The sequence below is a fragment of the Mya arenaria genome, chromosome 3 (genome assembly GCF_026914265.1).
Source record: "Mya arenaria isolate MELC-2E11 chromosome 3, ASM2691426v1".
Classification (NCBI taxonomy): Eukaryota; Metazoa; Mollusca; class Bivalvia; order Myida; family Myidae; genus Mya; species Mya arenaria.
In genome coordinates, this window is record NC_069124.1 from 81,280,397 (window position 1) to 81,302,161 (window position 21,765).

At 35.5% G+C, this 21,765-nt stretch overlaps 1 protein-coding gene across 1 annotated transcript in view; it reads right to left on the minus strand.

The window, feature by feature from the left end:
• The window catches only part of LOC128226318 (zwei Ig domain protein zig-8-like), an 81,360-nt gene that overhangs the window by 18,245 nt on the left and 41,350 nt on the right, over window positions 1-21,765 (minus strand). The window lies entirely within an intron of this gene.

Here is a 21,765-nt window from a genome sequence, read left to right on the forward strand (position 1 = left end):
AACGAATAGCGAACATAATGCTGTCTTTACATTATGTAAATATTGGAACCAAGTCACTTCACTAGGACAACAAAGCAGGTCTTAGGTTATAGGATTAGCTCCAGGAAACATGTTTTCTCCCAACCTAGATAAGTAGATCCAATTATTTGGCTCTGTTGGAAATCCTTAGGCAAAGATAAAAGGTACCCGCATCGAACTACTTTTTTAAACCTGCACACAGAAGATTACAGGTGGAAACAATGTAAACTAGGTTTATCCCAACCCTCGCTAAGGTTCTTCTGCGAAAACACGGTAAACCTCATTTCCGTCAATCTGAACGCTCGGGTTGGAATGAATTATCTTAGACTGACGGCCATGGAAGACACTTACAGTCTTCGAAATGCCAAAATACGTTCATACTATTGTTAAAAAGATTGCATTTAATGAAATACCTTTTACGTAATACCAAGTGCCTTATTACAACATACTGGTAAGTGCTAAACAAGTGTCCATCGTACCGTTATACCCTGACCACCACCTGCGGGGCTCATTTGCATGCTACTATCATTATATCATGACATGAGCGATCCGGCACAAGTTAGCAAGCATAATAGATGGCAGAGATCAGTTATACACATGTTATTATGAGCATTGTCTTTGCTAAAGCACGCAACATTTGCGTTTTCTGCACCATTCGCTCATTTTGCCCATACCATACTTCTTTCGTTGAACTACTTAAAACCACGTGTTTCACATGACCAGCCGTAAAACTATTCCTCGTGCGTAATAAAGCCATAGAATGTTCCGTGCTGAATACCAACTCAACCGCATCATACACCTAACGCCATTTCCTGCTGTAGATACTAATTGCATAATGTGAAAAACAGAATGTTTGGGTGGTAAATAAGTATTAAATGGCAGCCGTAAAGGTTTCAAAAATGCATCTTACTGAAAGAATATGAAGAGCATGGAATTACACCCTTACACGAATTTTACGTCATATGTCATTACAAGTTTCAACTGTATTCAATAAACTCGTGTCATACAAAGTTATGAGAAAGCGAGCAGTGCAATAAAGCATATAAGATGCATTGATAATGATAAGCAAGTTTTATCGGTTACATAATTGTCATAAAAACGAGTAACCCTTTTAACAATACATTTGGTGATATTTAGGTGGGCGTAATTATGCCATAACTGTTGTAGCGTTTGTTTATAATTGAACTTCTAGTATATGTGCAGATTTGTAGAGAGTAAATAACGCATTTTCTTCAAATTATATGTATGATTGAAATATGCAATATCATTTCATAGGAAGAAAATTCTTTTCATGGTGATCATTTCACCTTAGATAGAAAGACATTATCTATCCACTGGATGTTATTTACATACGCCATCATAAATATGTATGCACATGTAAAGCGACTGTCGATTTGGTAAAAATAAACCCATATAAGAAAATAAACAACGACAAACGCCTTAAATAGCATAATGATTACACATTGGAATGGAAGTACGTTGCAATATATAGTTGATTAATTAATAAATAACATAAGTTAAACGATTTTTTCAGTTTTAATAAATTTCAGTCAACATGGTTCCTATCCAGCAGATAATAGTTTTCTGTAGACTGTTGCTCCGCTATCAACACTATTGCTCCGCGGTCGACACTATTGCTCCGCGGGCGACATTATTGCTCCGCTGTCAACACTATTACTCCGAGATCGACGGGTTTGGTAAGTTCAAAAAGATAGTTTGAAAGATGATTTCTACAAATGCAATCGAAATCATGCAACAACTTCATAAGATTAGAGACGTTCAACTAGATGAACCGTGTTCACGACGTTAGCGCCGAAAACAGTGTTCAATATGTGTGTGCCTTGAGACTCTTTTTGTAATGAAGACAAATCTGCGATCCAAAAACAAAATTGTTAAATCATTGATCAGGAAGAGCATTGATCTGAATTACAGAAAACGTATAGTTGATATTGTGATTTTGATATAACGTCGATATAGGTTTTGTATTTGAATTGACACAGCTGGGAAAAGGCGGTATGTTCGGACCTGGCATTTCCCAAAACTTTCAGAAGCACCTCACCATTGTTTAGCTAAGAGAAGTCTCTGTTTTGATTAACTATTGCTGTACCCCACATAGCCTACCTTTTGTAACAACGAGACTCCACCTTTTATATGTCCTTATACATACCTACATTTTGTTTTTCGATTATTGATTTAAAATATCATATAGGAACTTGAATAAAGGTATTTTTTTATATCTTTTAAAGGATCCATATTGCAGTATTACTCAACATTATGTATAAAATATTAATCATCATAGTACATATATTTTCTTTAATTTCATCACTTTGACAAAACGAACATTAATAAATATGTACTTAAAGGGACTGTACACCAGATTGACACCAAAAACCGTTGTTTTTTCTGTAACGAATCTCAGGACAATTATCTAATTTGATATCATAATTGTAAAAAAAGTACCAAAATGTAAAAAAAAAATTGCGTCGGAGACCGGGTTCGAATCCGTGTCGCCAAAATTGGAGTGTCGTATCCACTGAGGTACAACCGCTTACTTTAATTGGGTGACATAATTAAGGTATACACCTACCTCGGTAATATCACGTGATAACACCGACTAGCCAATCACGCATAAGAAATGAATTCTACCTGGTAGACATACCCAGTAATCTTTTTTAATGGAAAAGTACTAAACTTAAATAAATTGTAAATTATGTGGTACTTCAGTTAGTAAGTTTCAATGCATTGTACACATCGATGCCAAGTTTATGTCAGTTTCGACATTATTTTTTTTTTCGCAATTTTATCATACGGAGTACAGCCCCTTTAACACACACGCGCGCGCACGCGCACGCGCACGCACACGCATACACACGCATATATATATATGTGTATATATATCTTAACTTTTCTCATTTCCGCGAATTCATACATCGTAAATGAACAAACATAGACCACGTTCTTATTTGACAACAACCTCAGTGAACTCAAATCTTCATTAACATTGAATATCACAAAATATATTTGATACGACATAAAACTTGATACATATTGATAACTCTACAATCCCACACATCCTTTTTCGTAAACTGTATTCAATAAAGGGGATAAAGTATGAAACGCATTGTTTGGGTTTGTGTCAATGTTTCCTTTTATAACTGCAAATTCCTTTATAATAAAAACATGTTTTTAATTGAAAGATTAGTTTGCTCTTCAACCGCCTTTGTTACCACATGCACTTCGCGGTGAATGTTCTGTTGTTTGGCAGGGGTATATTGTTGTAGAAAGACTCTTGGCAAGCATCAGTGCTTCCAAATGGCAGCTCATAATAACAGTAATAACGTACCTTAGATGTTAAGCTTTTCCATCTTGCTGTATGTAAATAAGGATCATTCTTTTACTGCCCATTAATTTCAATCAATCAATATATGCAAAGATTACATATTGCTGAAAAGAAAGCATTATATTCGCCCTGAAATGAACCAACTGCGGTTCAATACAGTTATAACATTTACAGCAATATCTATTTTGAGAAATACTCAAACAAAAACGTGTTTCATGTACAAGTTATTGTTAAAATGAGGTATATTTGGAAATTAACGCTCGCAGTCAGACGAAACAATATTTTTTTAAAGACATAAAAACTGACATAGCTCCGCCTAATTGTCTTCTAGACGTTTTTGTCTTTCGCTTATATTTTCGCAAAACAGCAATATGAATGTAGGAATTTTGTATTTCGAGTGTTTTGTCAATTACACCACGGACCTACAAACCAGGTATATAGGTCCGTGATTACATGTCACCGTTTTTTTAAATAATTTTCCTCGTACGAATTCTAGCCGTGTTCTTATAACCACTATTTCCAATATTTTTTTTATTCATTTAAAGCATCTGGTTGTATGCCACTCATTACTGTAACGTCACATTTGTATAAGAATGACCAATATGTTGCCAATACAGCAAATATAAAACGTCGAACAATATAAAAAGTAAACGTGGAATATTATAAGTACTGTCATTCAAATGGTTGAAAAACAATTTCAACCATTATCGTATGTTATCGTATGTTAAAATTCTTCAACACCGTATACATCAATTGTAACAACAGCGAAATAATTGGATCGTACTCGTTGCTCACGATAATACAAATAATTCTGGAATGTATATTCCGGCGGAGTCAGAATTGCCCACTTGCTCACAAAACATGCGAATTTATTATCAGTTTGAAACACTCCAAGCAAAAACAAGTTTGACAAATAGGTCGGTGCTATTTCCTGCGCATTTTCCCATAAAAACAAGTCTAGCAATATTAGAAATGGATTTTCTGTGTCAGAGACAACAAGACGTATGAATTGAGCCTGTTGTTTCAATTAGAAGTCCTATAAAGGAGATTTTATCAACACCGTTTTCACAAGTCCAGTAGGTTCATGTTCTTAGATGTACTGGCCAAGGATATTTGACAGATTTTCACCGATTTGCTAGAAATATAGAATATCTCACAATTGAATCAATTGATTCGATCCGTAATAACAATGTCCGATATTGTATAAAACTGATATCGTTCGACAACAACATCATGTACAGGCACAACTCTATAGGATAAAATTGAATTGTAGTATAAATCTACCTGAAGCAACCGCTTTTAAGTTATTAATCAAACACAAAATGAATGTTGCTTAATAGAAATAACTAGGAAAAACGGAGTGTGGAATATTGACAGTTACAGTAGATATTCCCAGATAAAATTAAGATCAATTCGTTAAATTGTCCCCGTTATTTGAACTATCCGGTACGCCTTCATATTTAACATTGTGTACCCGTTGAGAGCCGAACGTAATATATAACAGAACATTTTATAGTTAGTAGTGTGTATCCCTCCTTCGAGATGTCTCCATGGAGCAGGACATTAACATGCCTAGTGCAAATCACGCTCAATATAACAGGGATATTTATGTTCAATGTTAATTGATTTAATGTTTGATGAATGTTTAGAAATGCAATTTGCGCATTATGCTGGAGGAATAAATGTTGGAGAATGGACATTAGATTGGATTGTTGATCTTGCAGATGTCGTTAAATCATCCTCGTAAACAAACCAGCATTCTATTAAAGCCATTAAGCGCTATTAAATACTTTCCGTAAAAATAGTATATGTTCTGTTGACGTGCCTCCTTAATCCAATATTGGATATCTGCTCTAAAAATATTATTAAACTTCATGAGAATATGCGTATAATTTTACAGAATCATTCAAATACATATTGACTAACCTTATCTTTATCAGCAAAGACTGCCCCGCTATTATCTAAATATTCTACATTCGCGAATCGAATTTCTTTGCGAAAATATAAAAAAAAACAATTTGTATAAAGGATCTCCTCTTGACATGTTTTACTCAACTAAGAGTAAAAAAACATAGGGAAGTATGTTCCTTTATTGGTTCTACATGTGGTATCCTAAGTCTTAACATACTTAACAGTATAAGCATCTACTTTCACATTCTTCAGGCGTTCTCTGCCATGTCCAACAATGTTTGCTCAATAAGTGTTGCATTCAAATCATGTTAACGGACATCTGTAGTCAGACCTCGATAGACAAACTGTCGTATTATTAATACAAAAATCAATTTCTGAATCAGAGTACATGCAATTCGAGACAAAGTCCGGATGCAGTTCACTGATTTTATACCAGCATCAGGAATCAAAGCGGAGGCCTGACGCATCGCCGATGCTGTTAGCTTCGATGGTGAGTCAGGGTGGTTATTAATGCTAGAATTATTCATTTTGTTAAAAACTTGACTGCCCTGTGTGTAAACCCGCCTTCTCGCAAAAGACGACATTTAACACCTGCATGAAAAACGATTCTTGCTTAACTTTATCGGTTATCATAATAGGGAAAAAACAATAAAAAACGATTAAAAATAAGGATTTGTAAGCAGTTTTGTGATTTCGATTTGTAATAATAAGGTATAAATATTTGAAGAGTACACCATTAATTTGCAAATGTGAAAGTAAAATACAAAGCACCATTTTTGTTTAATCAAAAAACTTCCAACAGTAATGCAAAACCGGCGCTTTAACTACAATTCCTGAAAAATGTAATGTTAAATTAAATAGGACGCATAAGCCACGAAATACCTTGCAAGATTTTGAGCCGAATTTTCTAAGGACATCAATCGGACGTTAAACGGCATGTCGTACTTTTTAATTATAGTCACAACGGTTTATATTCACAGGGAATGTACATTTCGGGTATAATTACAATGACCGTTTGGAAATATTACCACTGTTGTATGAAAAGTGAAACAAAAACAAACTCAGCGATCATGTTACCTTCAGTTGCTCCGACAGTCGCCAGCACCAGCATCAAGATTACGTGCCTTAGTAAATCCGGTACCTTGCCAAACTCCATTATTGCACCATCGTTCAATCCATCCGTGCTAACAAGTTTGTCATAACCTACACACTAGTCCACCAGCTCTTTAATTTCTAACCGCAGTTGTAATACTAACTATTGTTGATCGTGTTTATTTTTTGTCAATAAATTGGAATTTGCTCACAAAAACAACCTGGTAAGAAAGTTTGATTTTTTTTTATTTATTCCTTGTAATCCATACAAGCAATGTATTGTCGTAAACACACTGTATCAGACTAGTTTCGAACTTGTATTAAAAATAAACCATAACATGAAAAACAAGTGCAAATTAAACAAATTTCACAAATGTAACGCCACTGACACCGTCAAACTATATGAAATACCGAAGTGTAAACGATGTAGACCTTAAAATAGAAATGCTCACACATTTACATTGGTTTTCAGACGTTAATAATTCCTCCCGCTGGATTACCGGTCAGTTCCTAACACAAGTTTATCCAAAGTTTCACCGACAATTATATCCTAAAACATAAAATAACCCTATTGCCGCAAATAACACCGCATATAGTTTATTTGTCGGCGTCGCAAATCGTTTTTACACCCGGTCCCGCGGCAGTGGCGAGACGCGCTGTAGTTACTGAGAAGACTCTTGTTCTGTATGATCGTAGTGAAGTGCTATCGGGCCTCGCACTATTGGGAGGCTGTGATTCAGGGAGGCGCCCGTATCGATCAAGAGGCCCTGTGATTAGCTATCGATATACCATTGGTTTTGGTATGTCATGGTTATTATAGTAAACTATCATCAATTTCTCCTGCGTTTGGTTTTGAAAATGTTATTTTGAAGGATGTCTTTTCTCAATTCAAAGAAAGCTGTGATTAGTCAAGTTATCTAGGAGAAGGCAAGAGCGTAACACGATATGGAAACCACTGGAAGAAGATTATTTCCTACAAAAGTTTTTCTTAAACATATGCCCCACAGAAAAATCGGTTGTAGACCTCCAAACACTGCTGCAAACCAAATGAAAATAACGGGCTTTGCACCAGACGATTTGACGTGTTCTTTCTTCCGTTGCTTTGTTTGGCAACCAGATTTGTGCCGCGCTTAGAAATGTTTTCTTGCTGGATGTTTATGTAGGGAGCATTGCTGTGAATGGTTATGTCAATTGGTGGTGTTGGGGCTGAACTTTTTCAGGAATATGTGGTATATCGACGAACGACGATCAGTGACATTCTTGCGCTTCAAAAACTCTATCATGAGTAACTAAAGATGCTGATTTTGCATCACGGCACAACTAACAATGTGTAAAGGAAAGCAAATGTCCTTTCTCTTGAAATAGCAGGTATAGGCATGCCGTATATAAACTATTTTATATTGACTAAGTACAGTAAGTTGATCTGATCAAGGCCCTGGTGGATTCGTGGTAGACCCGAATGATATTGCATATAACGAGTACATAGTAGATGGGCAGAGTGGTTATTGCATTTGTACTGACCATCAACTGCTTAACGCGGAACACATTTACCAGTTGTTATGTCTATTATGCCATTAGCCTTTTACTAAGTAGAAGGTAAAGCTATTTGCCTCGACATAACGAAGACTGCTTAGCTTTGTAGCATTACTTATAATCATTATCAGACTTGTCTCTTCATTCTCCAATGTATTTTGGTCTAGCTCTCTAGCATATATAATTATTGATTCATTAATGCTACAATCAGGGCACATAGTTTGTAATCTCCGAAAATAATTATTAAACACTGGATTCATTTGACGTTGTTTCATATTTGGAATCACTACACTTTAAATAGAAACTACCGACACATTCAGCAGCAGAAATGTCTCATTACTGCATCGACTCGAATAACTGCGACACTTTAGTGTTTATTGCTAATGGTATGTGTTAACCATTTCGTGTTCAATCAAGATAAGGGAAGTACATCCTGGAAGGGAGATGGATAACTACATCAATAGAATGGATAGGCAGTCCCTGTTGGATAGCAACTATTTATTGACAGTCATGATCAGTGCAGCACTATCGAGCTCAGCCTCCACTTGCACCGGCTTAAACGTTTTAATGTGTTCATGAATGAGTCAGGCATTTTGATTTATTCGTGTACTAGAACTGAGATGTATACTAAGCGGACAAACACTTAAGTGACAGATACCATGTTGGTTACTCACCGAATACTAACAAGACGTACACAGCATTATCGACAGCGCCCGGTAAACACGCCCAGTAGAGTGCTTAATACAAGAAACAAGCATTTTGAAGTGGTCTCTTTTAAATTTTATTAAGTGTTTGTCAGTAAACTCATTTCGAAAGAAATCTATTTGCTATAAGCTTTTTAAAATTCATATAAAGTATTTGTACATTAAAAAAGATTAATCAAATTTTTAATTGAAATACTGTTGGCTTTCTCATATTTCTAACTAAATAATGTGAGAAAAGTGACACCTTTATTGACTTGTTTACAAAACGTTTTAACAGCGATCATATTTGTGTGAAATGTAAATATTTAACCTTTATTGTGATACAGTATGTGACACATCTTATCGCTATATGGGCGACGGCGTTGAAGTGCCTCTCTCATTACTTGTTAAAACCCAATGTTCTCTTTCCATGAGTGCAGTGAGGATACTATAGATTATGGTTAAAAAGAATAAAGGCTTATTTGTCTGCACTGTGTAGGACTATTGACATGTGATAGGTTTGGGTCTGAAGTCGAGAATGGTACACACAATTGTTGTTTTAGAGATCCTACACTCTCACTGCTCTATATACAGAAATTACTCCATATCAACTCAATAGAATATCATTGGCCAATTTGTAGTTATATGAGAACATGAACAAAAACTGCAATGCACAACCTTTATATAAGTTTAGCGAAATTAATATTTTCATTTACATGCCATCGAACTTTTAATCTTACTCCATATGGTATACCTGCCGTAATGGCTTATGCAATAAAAACTAATACGCGATTATAAAATGAAAACCTCGTGAAAATTGTCATTATTATTGAAAAAAATATATATAGGAAATTCTTTGAAATTGATCTTTCATGTAAAACAAATTCCAATTTGTAATGACTTAATAATACGAAGGACATTCCAACCACCCACAGTAAACGTCAATAGTTAAGCTGGTGTGTTCATACCGCTGGAGACAGTTTCAAGACGCTTACCCCAACATTGGTTTAAAAAGATAGTTTGACGTGTATTTAGTTTGTGACGTTGCGTGTCTCTCGACCGTCTGTTAGGCTTTAACAGTGTGTTTCCACATATGTTGTATTGACTTGTCGCTGTAGTTTCTAGTGTGTTATTAATATCGCTTCCAAGGACATTGCCCTTTAGGGGTATACTCTGAGTACACGCCCCCACTCTTTAATGGGACATATTTCGTGTACACGTTCCCAATTCTTTAGTGAGGTATACTTTGTGTTCACGTTTCCCACTCTTGAGTGAGGTATTATGCGTGTACACGTTCCCTATTCTTCAGTGATGTATACTCTGTGTACACGTATCCCACTCTTTAGTGAGGTATATGCGTGTACACGTTCCCAATTCTTTAGTGAGGTATACTTTGTGTTCACGTTTCCCACTCTTGAGTGAGGTATATGCGTGTACACGTTCCCTATTCTTCAGTGAGGTATACTTTGTGTTCACGTTTCCCACTCTTGAGTGAGGTATTATGCGTGTACACGTTCCCTATTCTTCAGTGAGGTATACTCTGTGTACACGTATCCCACTCTTTAGTGAGGTATATGCGTGTACACGTTCCCTATTCTTCAGTGAGGTATACTCTGTGTACGCGTATCCCAATCTTTAGTGAGGTTTTATGCGCGTACACGTTCCCTATTCTTCAGTGAGGTATACTCTGTGTACACGTATCCCACTCTTTAGTGAGGTATTATGCGTGTACACGTTCCCTATTCTTTAGTGAGGTATACTCTGTGTACACGTATCCCACTCTTTAGTGAGGTATTATGCGTGCACACGTTCCCTATTCTTCAGTGAGGTATACTCTGTGTACACGTATCCCAATCTTTAGCGAGGTATTATGCGTGTACACGTTCCACATTCTTCAGTGAGGTATACTCTGTGTATACGTTCCCCACTCTTCAGTGAGGTATACTCTGTGTACACGTTCTCTATTCTTTAGTGAGGTATACTCTGTGTACACGTTCCCCACTCTTTAGTGAGATATTATGCGTGTACACGTTCCCTTTTATTCAGTGAGGTATACTCTGTGTACACGTTCTCTATTCTTTAGTGAGGTATACTCTGTGTACACGTATCCCAATCTTTAGTGAGGTATTATGCGTGCACACGTTCCCTATTCTTTAGTGAGGTATACTTTGTGTTCACGTTCCCCACTCTTTAGTGAGGTATTATGCGTGCACACGTTCCCTATTATTTAGTGAGGTATACTCTGTGTACACGTATCCCAATCGTTAGTGAGGTATTATGCGTGTACACGTTCCCTATTCTTTAGTGAGGTATACTTTGTGTTCACGTTCCCCACTCTTTAGTGAGGTATTATGCGTGTACACGTTCCCTATTCTTTAGTGAGGTATACTTTGTGTACACGTTCCCCACTGTTTAGCGATGTACCCTCCGTGTACACATTCCCCACTGTTTAGCGAGGTATCCTCCGTGTACACGTCCCCCACTGTTTAGCGAGGTATCCTCCGTGTACACGTCCCCCACTGTTAAGCGAGTTTTCCTCCGTGTACACGTCCCCGACTGTTTAGCGAGGTATCCTCCGTGTACACGTTCCCCACTCTTTAGCGAGATTTCCTCCGTGTACACGTTCCCCACTGTTTAGCGAGGTATCCTCCGTGTTCACGTTCACCACTCTTTAGTTAGGTTAACCCGGTGTACACGTTCCCCACTCTTTAGTGAGATATATATTAAACTACGTGCACACGTTTCCCACTCGTTATTGTAGCAATTACTCTCATTACATTAATTTTGTTCTAGTCATAGTTTCTTGCAAATCCTCTGCTTCCAATTTCACATATCTACTTTAAGATAAAACACTTGATAATATGGATTTCAAATCAAAACATTTATTTCAATTGTTAAAAGATGCACATAATGTTTTCAAAATAAAAATACTAAGATGTTCTCTTCAATCACCTTTATTACCAGATGCGTCCCCCGGGCGCAGCTCCAGTTATTTTGGCACGGGTGTATTGTTGCGGACAGCATCTTGGCAAACACCGCAGATAATAACGGTCTTTAGATGCTTAGCTTTTCCATCTTGCTGAATGTGAATACGGATCACTCCTTTACTCCTCATTAATTCCGATCAATTTATGAAAGCATAAACAATCTATTACAGGAACCAAAACAGTTTAACCAGCATACAAATCACCAGCACTGGAAAGATGTGTCTTAGCACAATCATTATTACCTTTTCATGGAGGCAAATACTTTCATATAATATGAGATTCACTCAATTTCTCCTAAGAATTTTAATGCAATATGGGAAAAGCAAAACACAGTTTGAAGGAAACTTCAGGTGATATACATTACGAATGATTTGTACTAATCCTTTGTACCGCCAGAGTTTTTGTACGAGCCAGGAGGTCGATAGGTGTTTTCGACGCTCATTCCCGTAAACATAATCTTGCAATATAAGATAGATTTTCTGTGTCAGAGAAACAAATTGAACCGGTTTGTTCAATTAGAAGATCTATAACAGACATTCCATCAACGAAGTGCTCATAAATTCAGTGAGCATGTTAACCCGGCGTAAGCCTTTTGTTTTCTCCCTAGTACACGTCCTCTTATAGTTTTGCTACAAATGGACATGTTTGGAATTGGATATAACTTCTGACATATAAATACATGTTTAATATGCAGATAAAACAAATGTCTCGAAAATATTTAATTAAAACAAATAACTATATCCGCATGCGAGTATTTTCACATTTCATTTTAGAAAATATAACAAAATAATCAAAACAAATTAGATTAAATCACTGTTCGGAATCGCCGACGATATTATATTATCAAAGAACAAATCCTGTATTAGGTGAAAAGAATGACAAACTGGTGCGGTGTGGGATAGAGCAATCGTGAAATGACCGTAAACAATCAGCCACAAGAACATATACCTAGGATACCATTGTGTGCATATTATTTCTACAGTCACACATTAACGTAAAATTGAGTTTTCGCGCATTCTGTTCAATGACAGGTTTCATTTGATATACCTTTATTACTTGATTGAAATGGAACTAAATTATCAAGGACTATTTAAGAGCAAATTCAGAAATTAAATACATTTTAGAGAATTATTCTTAAATGCAGTATTCATATATCAGCGATGCCACTAACAAATATCAAACTGGACAAATGTAAATATAGGGACAATTGCAGTAGCCAAGAACACAAGCTTGTCATCGTTCTGCGTTCCCCTTAGCACATTGTCATGCACAATGAGCACAGCAAAGGACATACCAGTAATACCAAGTGCTGTGCCGTAAAGATACACCTTTACTCCCAAGTAAAATGTACCACAATTAATAAAACTGTTTTAATTCACCGAAAAGGATGAATAAATATCTAAAACAATGGTTCTTATGAGGGATACCTTGTTTAGTTTAAAAGAAAGGTGAAGAAAACCCGGTATTTCTACCTAATGGGAGGATAGCTGATCACTGTAAATCTTCTAGGACCCACCAGTCATTATGTGTGCGTTTTCAGCCATTAAATACACGGCTACAATCTTGTTATCAGTAATACTTGTTCCCATAACTGCATTATTTAGTTAGAAGTCGTTTATCACTCAAATTGTATGTTTGTTGGCTATATACCGTGTGATGAAATAGCAAAAAAATAAAGAAAATTGTCGAAAACTGACATAAACTTGGTATCGATGTGTACAATGCATTGAAACTAACCAACTGAAATACCACATAGTTTACAATTAATTTATTTTTCGCAGTTTTTTTCCGTATTTTTCCATTAAAAAGGTAACTAGGTATATATACCTAGTAGAATTTATTCTTATGCGTGATTGGCTAGTCGGTGTTATCACGTGATATTACCACGTTAGCTCTATAGCTTAAAAATTCAATCGGTTTAGGGTAAGCCTTCGTAGCACAGTGGATACAACACTGGACTGCAATTTTGCACACCGGTTCGAACCCGCTCTCCGACTTATTTTTTTATATTTTGGTATATTTTTTACAATTATGATATCAAAGAGTGAAACATTTATTAAATAATTGTCCTGAGATTCGTTACAGATAAAAACTTTTTTGGTGCCAATCTGGTGTATAGTCCCTTTAATGCTGAACGTAAATGAAACATGATAATGTGGTGAGCTCCTGTGTTCGGTCCCTTGGTGCTCCTTAGGAATGTTGCGAGTTTGTTCTCCAATATTTTTTTTTTATGTTTAAGTAAAAGATAACATGTTTTACATATAAATTATTGGGAGAGTGATGTTGTTATCATTGAGTATTCGAAAGCTCACCTTACACTTGTAAACGACCAGAATGGGATTCGTTTTCGAATTGTTTGTTTTAAACTACAGACTTCATGGTGATATTATATGATAGTAACGAGTAAGACAACAGGAAATTAAAGAAGAATTTCACACTAAATAATGGTTCAGACGATTGAAAACCACTCAAGTTTCTAAAGTCCTCTCCATAAACGCGCAATCGTCTGCTTTTAGCTTGTCTTCATTTCGTCTGGTTTTGTGAATTAAGATTCTTTTTACAAAACACATTATGCCAATTGACTTCGTTTAAATAAATTTCAGGGAAATTGTCTGGAATAAAGAACTGTTCAAATATTTCTTGTTCGAAATGCAAATACGAAAGTGAGGTATTTCAGTATTGTTCTATCCAGTGGCAAAGAGTATTGTAAATATTTACAGTATATTAAGAGAAAACATGTCCGCTGCAATATATTCATAGCAGTACGGTCATAGATCTTTAAAGCTAAAAGCAATCCGAGCACAGCTTACGAAAAAATGTTCTGTGAACAGAATGCAGAAGGCATATTAAGTCACTTACTTTTTGGCTATCTATTCTTGAAAACTTCTCGACACAAAAATATTTTTTATTTTCTAAACACAACTATCAATGAAGCCTATGAAATGTCAATTGATTTGAAGTATGATTCTAAAATAATTGACACAATATATCATCTGGTCTATTGCGCTTGCACCTTGATGAAAAATGCAGTTTTCAGCGCCTGCTTTAATATAAATATTCAAGTATTTGAAAAAAGTGACCAAAATCTAAAACAATGGAAAACAGCAACAAAATAATGACCACTCTTTCCCGAAAATAATCTCAACAACGAAAATGTTGCACAACGGCAATCGCTTTTCGATGTCATTGTTGATTGAGTTTACATAAACATAAACTTACATTATTAAAACATTCAGCAATAAGAAAGAGTTCCCTCCCTTAGTCATTATTAAATTTCCTCAAAAAATTGTTAAATTATCTTACACCACATTACACTTACTCTTCCTCGTGTGTGTGACACAACCTTCATACACAGGTCTACATTCTTCAAAATTCGTCTAAAATGCGTGACAGTTTATGTAAGTCACATCTGTTTTCGAGCTCCTTCCTGCCATCTACACATGGAATGCACTACCAGAAAAAGTCCATCCTTCTCAAACTTTGCCTTAATCCAAGTAACTTTAACAATAATTAAGATCAGTTACTTAGTCTCTATGAGAGTGATCGCAAATCGAATGTCAGTCATGTAAGGCTGAATGTGTTGTGTATATTTTGCCCTCGAAAAATATTAGCCAATGTGGAGAAATTGAGGATACCTTCACTAATAGTAATCCTTTTCATCTGCCCAATACATAATGACAGAATATTTCACCTATTCAACAAGTTATCAGCTTTGTTCCTTCAAGAAGTACTGTTCGTATCCAAAGGAGCCATATACCAGACCACTAAAATGATATTCAACTGAGTTTATAAACGGTTTTAATTTCCTTATAAATCGGAGCAAACCCAATTCTACCAGTAACCTGACCTGTCCCTCCTTCCCTCCATCCGCTTTTTCCCCTTTCTTTCTGTTTCTTCCATTTTATATAATTCCAACGAAAATTACCATTTAAAATACACTTACGTAGCACATTTGGACGTATTCACCATAAGAACAGCCTTTACCCTATTATAATCAGCTTGACGGAGTGGTTAAAATGTTAAAACTGAAACACATTTGACTTAATGACTTTCATCAATTAAATGAAATAGCAGGGGCTCAGTTGAAAAGATTCCCAAGTAGTTCAGTCCGTGTAAAACGCATGTGTTTATTATACTATTGATAGATCGGATTTTTGTTTATTTTTTACTTAACCGCTAGTGGTAGGGAAATGCAAATGAGTCCATCTCTTAAGCTAAACTAGCGGTAAATCGTCAACTTTCGGTGTGTGTTTTCTGTCTCGAACCTTAGAAGTACAATATCCTCTTTGCCGTTGGTAATTACAGGTTAGTTCTGGCAAAAGGGCGTGTATTTTAAAACAGATAGGGCATTACACCCGATTCAAAAATATAATTGCTGTATTTTAGTACCTTTACTCTTGTTTTGATTTATTTTGTTTTCAATTCAGTATGTTATATATTGGTGTATGACAAACATACGAAATGACAGATTATGATTTATTTCAGTTATAAATCAAAAGTATTGTGTTCGTCTCAATCATTTTCCAATCCTGTGACACTGGCAATAGTGGCTACACCCACGCATTCCAGCTCCAGAGTTCTGCTGGCGAACTCGCAGATACACAAAACAAAAATACGGCGACCAAATAGTTTAGCACGTTGAGGCAATGAACCGCCATAACTGCTGTAATTAGTTCTTCCTTTTTCAAAAGCTCACAGCAAGGGCAGGTTGGTATGCTAGATTGCACAATACACAAACGTGAGAGGTTCGCCGAGGCCGCCCACATACGAGGCGGACCAGAGCTGCCGGCACAAGGATATGGCTTGAATAGTGGTACAAAGGAGCAATTGCTGCACTCTGAAACCGAGGTGATTGTGTTCGCACTTCCTATTCAAGGGTGTTTGTAGGCATTGAGAGACTTGTTTCCCAATCATTGTTCTTCTCGTCAACTCCGCTGTCAGCCTTGTTGGAAAGTTTTTGACTAGTGTTGATTTATAAGCAATTACAAATGTAACAAGGCGCGTGTGTGTATAGATATAGTTTTTTCCGTGAAAGCGAGTGGGATATTTCATCACTCCACTGCATGTGTTTACATTTAGCGCTGCGGTATTACATTCACAAAAACAATATAATATGTAATGCTTATATAACTTATTGTAACACTTACAATTCCATACGTATTATTTTATACCTTGATTGTAATACTTTGATTGATGAGTAATTATCAATTAAATGCTTTATCCAACATTTGAACCATTGTTCAGCTGTGTAAAAACATTACATATCATCTTAAACACATGTCTATGACTAAACGTATTATCCAATTAATCAATCTAATTATCATTGTTTTGTCAAAGCAGATATTAATTGTTTATAGTTTTCCATTCATAAACTTTCGCTATACCAACAGTTAAATGTACGAGCGAGAGAACAATGGGGCTCGGCACGGAAATTAACGTCGTCATCCTTAAAATGTCATTGAACTTTAGGTCTCGTTTCCAGTCCTGGCATTTATTTATTGAAGAAACAAATAACCCGTATTTAAAATTTCTAAAGCTTGCGTTCATTTCATGTCGTAAAGCACAGTTCATTGACTATTCGTGCTGGGTCCTTTAAGGCAATGTCATATACATCAAAAAGATACAATAACACGTGGAAACTCATTATTATAAAATGGCAATGAGGGGTGAGGTGATTAAATTTGCAAACCTCAACTATATTTTGTTTAAAAATACGAAAACAGACAATTTGTAATCCCAAAAGTCAAGAGCATTCGAGTAGCAGGATTATCAAAATCTTGAAAGGTTCGACTGGTTCAATGAACTAAAGGACAGAACATGTTATGGTAAGTTACTACACTACTATTATCAAAACCACTACAACTACTTAAACACGAACACTTACAAGTTACAATATATGAAAGGTAAACGATTGTAGGTGTTATCCAAATTGAGACTCACATGTCATGAAATAAAGATCGGTCTATACAATGGATCAGTGAGACACGATCGTAAATGTAAGCTATATTACACACATGTTTAGGAATCTGAGTACCGAAAATAAGTCAAAGCATTAATTGAGATCAAACTGTTCTAATATAAATAAGTTCACATAAAAATTGACTTGTTTGAATGTTTACGCTTGAAATCATTAAACTGAGAGAGGAAAAAGTATTAAATCTTTCAGTTGCGTATTAACATCAATGGGTTTTGGTAAGATAAGAATTATAAGCAGGTTTATCTATAATATGTCAGTGTCTTTTGTACGCTGTGTCCTGCGAAATGTGTGTTTGTAATCGAGGTACTCCGTGTGATAATGGCAGATAACAGAGCAATCAAAACATGTGTTTGAATCATTAATTTGTTTTACGCGAGAAAAACCGACAATAAAACATAATGAATTTATACCAGGGAAAATAATAAACCAAAACGTACCTGGTACATAATTCTAAAAAGTAAAGACGGTTGAACTACATTTGCATGCAAATCGGTGGTTTCAATTAAAATAAGCAAAAAGTGATACACTTGAAATATTTAAAATACCGTTACCTTGAACTCTGGTGCACAAGCATTACATTGATTGCACAAAGCATTGTTGTTCAAGTGCATACAATAAACATTTCACTTTCAGCTAAACACATAAGAACATTATATAACTACAACAATGTGAACTGGGCATACTTGCGTCTCGTTATGGACATGTATGCTGTAAAACGTATAATAATTAAAGAAACATATTTTCGAAGATTTCAATGTGATTAATATACAAATTCTGGTGTGTTGCACAGTGACTTATCAACAAACAAACTGCTTATATTGTAGCCAGTCACATCATAACTAGAATCATAACAAGAAGATCACTTAAATGTCGAAATGTATTGGGGCTGTATTCAATAATCATCTTTGTGAAGATTTTCAACTTAGTGCGAATTTCGCAATTTTGACATTTTAAATACCCGCTTCTTTTCATCAGATTTATTAATATGCATATATTGGTTAGATCATTTTCTTGCTTATTTTAATATTTTTGGTGTACACACATTGTTCGTTTTCTTAAAATTCAAATTAGATCTGTGTTTGCTAATATTAGTTAGTTATCAATAGTCCTCACCTGCACGTCGAAAAGCGACTAGGATCACGAAGAGTCCGGCCACAAGGGGCCATCTAGGCCGCTCACTTCCGGTGCCCGCCGCCATCGTCCCTCGCGGCCCTTATACCACCAGTAAGCAATTCACAGTAAAATACACAACTTTCGCCCTTTATATTTCTGGCTTTTTTATTGTCAACACACCCTTAAGAAGTTACGATATTGTTTATCTAAGGAATTATACGGCGAGCAGAAATAAGAAATACACTGAAATAGTACATCCACTTTTAATTTTATAGTAGTGGTAAAACATCCACTTCCGTTATAGCATACACTTTATTTCCTTCGCAAATAATTCACATTGGTATAACATTTCTCAACAAAATCATAAAAGCCACTTTTGATTAAATTTCTTCAATATGTTCTTTTTTTAATTTTAACTTCCATTTTCTTTAAACTTATACTTAATACGGCTTCTCAAAAAAATATTTTTACATCAATTCAATACTAAAAACAGCCATTAAAACTAATAGAATGAATATTTATTATCACAAATATAGATGTTTCACAGATCACAGTAACTCTCCTTCACATACAATGTGTATTCATAAAATCCACTGGAATATCATAACATCGCCAGAACCCAAACACTATAATAGCTTTCCGCTAATCACCTATTTACTGAGTGCTGTACCGAAAAAAAACGCTCCATAGGAAGGCGCGACATTGGCTCATCGGAAAATAACACTCCTACACAACCGGTGTGTATCAATGTCAAACCACTGTGATACATCAAATTAGTATCTTATTAATCCCAGCCACTCATAAGAGCATTTTTATCACATCTTAGTACAGATATACAAGCAGTTTATTTCACATTAAGTACATTTTCTCCCCGATATAAGGAGGATCATACCATCAAGTATCAAGCGGTAAATCCGAAATAACCCCTCTCCGATAGACCATAGTCACTGAGAAAAAACTGCGGTTTGTTCGCTATTAGCTAGTTGCTTTTTGTAACCTAGAGCGAAAAAATAAAAGATTTCTGTTTGCCACGCTTTATTGAATAGGGCGAAATTGTGAGTTATACAATAAGTACATGATTATTATTCGTTTCACAAACCGGAACCTAAATCAGTATTGACGACGAAGATTAATCTGATAGGAATCAGTGGGCTGATGAAATAAAGTATTTACATATATTAGATACTCTCCTCAGCCTGACTTATGTCCAACTATGTATGCTCTGGTAATCGTTAACTATTCAAGATCAACCAAAGCAAAGCAATAACCGAAGTAAGCAATACACCTATCCTATAAATATATAAACCTTTTTGATATATGATTTGGTAAATGTTTATTCAATAACGTTCATTACGAACGTCACATACGAAATATTAAAATTAATATCTGTAAGCCACGGGCTTTTAAGTGTTTTATCAGTGATGATATATTGCGAAGTTGATTTTACGAGTACTTTATTGCAAACTAGTCGTTTTTCTTTGTTTAGGTTAAACCAACGTACATGCAGGAAAAATATCGACACAAAATTGGTTACGTTATTTGTATAAAAAAACACCAGTAAATTATAGTTTTATTCAACCAGCGCATCGTGCCGAATAATTTTGTTAACATGTTGGTGAAAGGGATTATTTACAGTTTCAAGGGACCGTTTTTCTTACAAGTCACCGTTTTAAACCAAGATCACTATGTTAGAGCCATTATCTGGAAACAATATAACTACAGAGAAACCGTGTTGAAATATGAAATTGCAATTCTGGTTGTTTTATTCCTGCTCATTCCGGTCGGTCTTATCTGGGATAGCGCTGTAAGCCGCCGATGGAGGCTTTTACGTCTGCGCCGCCGGCGAAATGGAATCCATGGAAACTCATTTCCAGTTTTAGATCCCTTGTAATAATGAAGACGTACATATTTAGATCAACACAAACCCGACATAAATAAAGAGTATCAATTTTTGTACCTACAATAATTATATTAAATAACCAAATAAAGTTTCTGTGCCGGTGTTTGCAAACTTTGCTGGGTACTTGCTGATAAATATACACCACTTAAAATGTTCAATGCTAATATTTGCTTGTCATTTTCTATGCACTATTTAATGAGTATAAATAGCAACTATGTATCAATGTTAATGAAACTGATAAATGTAAAGTACAAAAAGAGCGTATTACAAAAACGTTTACTTTGTGGCATGTAATTGATAGTATTTTGCACAATATTTATTTATGACTAAGAAAAAATGCTGGAACATTTTTACAAGGATTGTCAAACAAACATCAAATCCCCGACAACGAAGGGCTTCCAGAGAACAGGAAAGCTAACAATATCTCACTGATTGGAACTGGCGCGATAATAATTCCTTGTCCTTAATCTGTATCTGGAAATGCCATAGGTCGTGCAAATTATCGTGTTTCCTAATGCGGCGTGCATATTATGCGCCTGTTTGGTTTGAATATTTTCAGTAGAAGTATATGCATGGTGCTTTTTGTTCAAACGGCGTCTGACTTCTACAATGTTTCATAATTTTGTAAATGTATTAAACATCACAATGAATGAAAGAAAGGTTAATTGTATAATAAAAAGTGCGTATTTAAAGAATGAAGTAGTACTAAGCTGATGTAATTGCCATGGTAATTGTTTTGCAGTACACACCTCTGTTTGTTTGCCTGTCTGTCTGTATGTCTGTCTTACAATACCCGCTACTCGGTTGTATAATAACATTAATTATCAATACCAGATAGGTCTACAAATAGTTAACGAAAAGTCCAGCAGATGGTTTTTATCATATTTACAAATCTACAGGTGAAATGCTTACACGTAAAATGGACATCTAAATGTTGCACTTCCACTAGTAGAAGGTGATTCTCTTAAGCAACACTTTTACTCAGGACGTTGATTGTTTATACAAATTCAGGCATCACTCTATCATCTTTTGTGATATGATATGATCACTCTATCATCTTCTGTGATATGATATGATATGATATGAACACTTTTCCAACACAAAACAGAAAGCACTGCGTCACAATGGGAACTTTCAAAATGTCAATCTCGAAAGGCATTCCTGCGAAATAATGTATTCAACTTTCATCCGTTCTAGTTTCAAATATTCAG